Source organism: Apis dorsata, unplaced genomic scaffold (assembly GCF_000469605.1).
Source record: "Apis dorsata unplaced genomic scaffold, Apis dorsata 1.3 scaffold_197, whole genome shotgun sequence".
Lineage (NCBI taxonomy): Eukaryota > Metazoa > Arthropoda > Insecta > Hymenoptera > Apidae > Apis > Apis dorsata.
In genome coordinates, this window is record NW_006263481.1 from 170167 (window position 1) to 176072 (window position 5906).

General features: G+C 36.1%; 1 protein-coding gene across 7 annotated transcripts in view; it reads right to left on the reverse strand.

Moving 5' to 3' along the window:
* LOC102681021 (teneurin-a) overlaps window positions 1–5906 on the reverse strand; it is a 401303-nt gene that overhangs the window by 34175 nt on the left and 361222 nt on the right. The window lies entirely within an intron of this gene.

Below are 5906 nucleotides of genomic sequence, written 5' to 3' on the forward strand. Positions count from 1 at the left end.
AAATATATTCGTTAATTAATCCAAAAAATTTCTCATTAAATATTCGTTAAAATTTTCGTTAATATTTTTTTATATCATCTTTATATCGCTTTTAAGAGGTATAATACAAAGTTGCAAATTGCAAATCGCGTATTAAAAGAGAAACTCGACGAGATGGCGGAGACAGTGAACTTTCATTATCAAAATCGCCGGAAATTTGAAATGGGTTGAAGGATGAAACACGTCCCCCTTCCTTCGCCCCACCCAACCAGCCCATCCTGTTCCTAGCACCTTGATTCACCCTTTGATTCGAGACAGGGAAAGGTGAAGTCGGCTGAGAACGACAGGCAACTCGATCGGCGTGAGCAAAGGAACAACTTTTTCAATTATATTCCCTCAGATCGATAGAGCGATTCATTCCCGAGAATGATTCCCGGATTATCGAAGGATTATCCGTTCACCCACGCCCACCTTGTGCTTCCGCTTTCTTTCCGCGGGTTTTAATGAAATGTTTACCATCGATCCGTCCATCGTTCCTTCTAATCCATTGATACTAATGTAATACCTCTTTTTACCAATATTTCAAATAAATCGTCCAGAAATCTTTCTAAAATTTCTTTATTTAACACTTAACCTTAGAAAGGCTAAGGAGGAGGAGATTCTTCTCTAAGAAATTTTCCCATATTTTTTTTTCTAGGAAATTTGAAAAAAACCTTACTTTTTTGATTTTAAAAATTTCTTAAAAAATTATTTATTTTAATAATTACTTTTAATTTCAGGATTTGAACGAGAAAATCAATAATTAGAAATTTTTCTTTCTACGTACTGCAAGTAATGGCTTGAGTTTTGATCTTTCTAGAGACAAAATTCCTATTTTTAATTATTTTTAGAGATTCAATTTGTCTTAATATGATGTACAATACGTAAAACGTGTATTATATATGTATTATTTTTAAGGATGAATAATTAATGAAAATATGATATCAAAAAGCAAGAAGTTTTGAGAAACATTCTTTGAATATATAAAAATCTTGTTGCAAGATCATTTTTCTTCAAAAGGTGTGCTTCTATTGCGTTTTTTCTCGCCAGTTTATGCACCGTCGTAACGATAACTTTAGAAACCCATGTAGAAATCAAAACATTCTAGTTCGACGGGAGGAAAAATGGCGGTGGGCATGGAACGATTCGTTTCCTCCTCGAACAACGTGTCTTCCATAAAATCGTTTCGATTCCCTCTTCACAATTTCATGGAAAAAAGTGGGTTCGTGATTATTAATAGCCGATTCGAGTTATAGTGGCATCAACAACAAATACCTCGAATATGTTCGGAATAACGAGAGCAATATTTGAAGGTGGAAAAACCGGATCTGTTTTGTTCGATTGATCATTCTCTCTTTCTCTCTTTCTCTTTTTTTGCGGAATCACATAAGAATTATTTACGAAACGATTCGCTTTATCAATTTAAACACCATCATTGCAAAATACGGTTTTTCAAAATCAATATTCAAAGTAATTTCGTTTCAAAGAGGTAAATGAACCGAAGATACAAAATTCATTTAAGGAAAAATCACTTTACAGGAATTTTCCTTCGTCCAGCGGGGAAAATCCGTCTCGAAGAGCTGGAGGAGGAACGCGTGGAACAAGGGAGACGAGAATGGAGACAGAGAAAAAAGGGAGGAAAAAAGAAGGCGTGGGTATGGAAGAGGGTAGTTTGGATGCAGTAGCAAACAGGCAGATTGGATTCCCGACTCGATTTACCGGAATGCAGAAATAACAGCTGGCGAGGTCTCCTCGAGGCCGATCCGGCTTTGCAATCTTCTCCTCTTTTCTTCCTTCCGCTTTTCAGACACGCGAGAGAAAGCGACATGGAGCGGACAGAAGAAGAGGAAGAAGAATGCAGACGCCGGATTCGAGGGACAGTTCAGTAAAGGTGAACTCAAGAATGTTTTATACACAGGATGGATTCGCATAACTGGACCATCCTGAATAACATTTAAGGCATGTGTTCTGGGCAAAATTGTTTCGTACTATTATTTTTATCGTTGCTTGGAGTTTAATATAAAGAAAAGATTTTAAAGAAAATCTAGTGAAAATGAATTTGAATGTTAACGGAGTTAAAGAATTAGCCAAACCGAAAGTGGATAAGCATGGCAATGTTCAGACGACTCGTTGGAAGTAGAAACATCGGTCAATAATCAGCCATATAGGTTATAGTTAACTTATAATGTGTTCTGGGCAAAATTGTTTCGTACTGTTATTTTTATCGTTGCTTGGAGTTTAATATAAAGAAAAGATTTTAAAGAAAATCTAGTGAAAATAAATTTGAATGTTAACGGAGTTAAAGAATTAGCCAAACCGAAAGTGGATAAGCATGGCAATGTTCAGACGACTCGTTGAAAGTAGAAACATCGGTCAATGATTAGCCATATAGGCCATATTATAGTTAACTTATAACCTATATTCTGTAAATTGTTATAATTCCAATAATAATATAATATTCCAATAACAATTTCTCCTACATTAAAATCATAATTCCATTTTTTTTTATACATTTTTATTTATACAAAAAATTATCTCAAAGTCTTCTAAATAGAAATAACTGACATTCATCAGACGTCATTATATAAAAAGTACTTTACTTTCTTATTTTTCCATGATATATCGCTTTCTTAATTACTTTCCAGCTTTCATTTAATCTTTTAATAATCTTTTAGATTTTATTGATTCTCAATATCTCAGAATCATCAGTAGAATATCTACACATTTTACTATCAACAATACACGTCGTGGAAACAATATGATCCATCTTTAACTTTGCTTCTTTTCTTTCACGCTAAATTCCCTTTATTCCATCTGCTTTCGAAAAGATAAATCGTAATTCCAGGATAAAAGGGACCTTGACCGCCGAGGCTTTGGATTCAGGGATTTGTCGAGTCGAACCAAATGCAAAAATACAATTTTGTATACTGTACTGCCGCTAGAAGGAGCTAGTGTTTCGCGCAGATAACGAACAGGCGTTAATTTCTCTAATCGGTTCCCTTCCCGCCTTCGTCGCCCCTTTCTTTCGACCGACGATGCAATTTTCGTGTAACAGCGTCGGCTAAGCTACTCCCTTCCCTGGACTCTTACCACTACCGCCCTCTGCTGTTCTTTGATCTCACGTTTCTTACTCGCCGTCTCGACTACCGCGTGGAATAGTTAATCAACGAGTGAGCTGGGAGAAACGTGGGTCGAAAGTTGTGAAAGTTTTATTGCAAAGTGGCTTGCGAGCTGGCTTTTAAGTGTTACGGGCGCATGTTGTAGGTCAGTTTTAAGTATGTGGCTTTTGGAACGTGAGTAGTTAAAGAGGAAAGTGGTTTGGTAGAGATTCAGTTTAAAATTTATATGCTTTTATATTAAGCTTATTAAAAGTAAATAAATCGAAATATTGTTGGGATTATATATATAGTTAAGTTAGAAATTTTATAAAATATATACAAGTACAAAAAGAAATTTAGAACATGGAGCATATTTTTAAGCATCCATCGACTTCAAACTTGTTACTGTTTTCAAGTGAGCTACAAAATCTCCAATAAACACGATTATCAAGAGGCAAAAATACGATCGTAACTACGCATAAAATACGATCTACATTTCACCATAAGGTAAAGAAGAAACGTTCCTCCCATTTAAAGTTAATGCCTATAGCGGAATAGAGGGATTTTCTTTGAATCGACCTCATAAGCTCTCTAGGATCCTAAATTTATCGCCAGTAAAACCTGATACGAATCGTTTATACGTTTCAAAATCGCGGTTATGATATCAAGGGTCTTATATAACTTGCTAAAAAAAAAAAAAAAAAAATACCACTGAATATATAATTTGCAATAAATATTTCATATTTCAATTTTCAATCAAATTCGACTTGCCATTAAAATACAATATATTATATATTTTATAATCTCTTTTTACTAAATTTATTGCTATAACAAAAATTTTTGGTCCCCCAATTTTGTCAAAATCAAACCGATATCTCCCTCCATTTGTCGTACGATCGATTCTCGCGTGACCGTTCAGGCTCGCCCTTTACACTCTCCCCAACGAACACCGAGTCATAGAGAAAGAGAAAGAGAGAGAGAGAAAGAGAGAGAGAGCATAATGTTTCTCGAGGCTGATCATTATTGGCCGGAAACGCGGCCACGCTGTCGAAGCGCTTCCTCGCCATCGGTCGGCAATATTTTCACCTCTCCCCCAACCGGATGAAGGCAACCGCCGCTTGCTACTAAATGAACCATTGCGCTAGTAACGTTTACTACGCGGTTCCGCGCGCTTCCTATCGAAGATCCGGACTTCCGTCGTTAAACGGTATTTAATTTGCTGATATACTGGGCCACGAGAAGGACATCTATGTTCGCTAGCTAGATCTCTAGCTTCCCTTTTAGACCGCTGGATGTCACTTTCTCCGCCTAAAGCAACTTTCTATCCCTAGACACTTTGATGAGTGTCTTACTAAAGACTGAAGAAGATGCGTTTGTAAATATATAGGTACGTGTTTCGTAACTGATCGATTTTAATTGAAACTTCTTTTTTGAGGTTTTGGAGATAAAAAAAGGAATTAGAAAATGAATCTTTGCTTTTTGACCAAAATTTCTTTTCGATGGATATAACGAAACGATAAATGAAATATTTGGAAGATTCGAGGTTAAAATTTTGACACGATTTATATCAATAATGGAACAAAGGAAACAAATGAAGAAGCATTCGTATCTGGGAAAAAGTGCTTGATTTCCAGCGACTAATAATCGGATTTTGATTAAAAAATTTCGTTAGAAAGAGAGGAGCAATAGCTTTTAATGAAATATTATGTTTAAAAAGAGGAATCTAGTGAATATATTTCACGGCGAATGGGGAAACGAAACGGAGTGGCACAGTTAGAAAAGCAGGAAGCATGGCGAAAAATTTCGATCCCCATGCGTGTTGGGTTAAACGGTACCCATACAAGTAATATGGGGGGAGCAGGTGAAATGCTAGATGAATTTTAATTTCAGCTCCATTACCGCTCGTTCATAAAACGCCATTGATGTCGTTGTTCAACAGTGCGTGCAAATTCGAGGAGGGAACATTTGCATCCTGATTGATCTTCATTGGAATAATAAACCATGAAATTTACCAATTCGAAACCAGGCATATCGAATTTTTTTTTTTATACGAAACGATGAATTCCACGATATATTCAGAGAAATAAACAAGATGAGATATCGAATTTTTTCCTTTATTCTTGATAATAAATAAAAATGCATAAAATATATTACACATAGATCGAATAGATCTATAATAAAAAAGAATACAATTTTGACAAAAAAAAAGAAAAAATCTCTCTTAATCAGCATTAGAAATAGCAAGTCCAAAAACAATTTTCGTCGTATCGAGATCAAATCGAAATCGAAGCGTTTCCGTTTGTAGGCAGATTATATATTTCGAGTTTGGGGAAACTGAAGTTCAAGGAACCTGAATTTCAAGCGAGCATCTCGTCTCTTTAACCGGATCTGCAACTCGATAATGAGTTATTGTAGCATAAACTGTGGATTAACGGGCAGAACTGTGGATTTTCCTGTGGGAGGGGAGGGAGGAGGTGCGGCGATAAATTTACGGAGACCGGCATAAATAAGAGCCACCTAGTGGCTGATCGACGAACCTATTCGTACATAATGGATGAATTAACTGTATTTTGATTCCCGCGCACGGGCGGCCTTTTCAATCGCGGCTGTTTCCGCGTCACCGCGAACCGCATCAGCGAATTTCTGAACGTAGCCGCGTGCATACACGATTCGCCACAAACCAAATTCGAGTCCACTAAATTTCTAAAAATCTATGATACGGTTATTGATGGAATGACGAATGCCTGTACTGCAATTTTAGTATATTTTTTTTTTTTTTTTTTTTTTTTT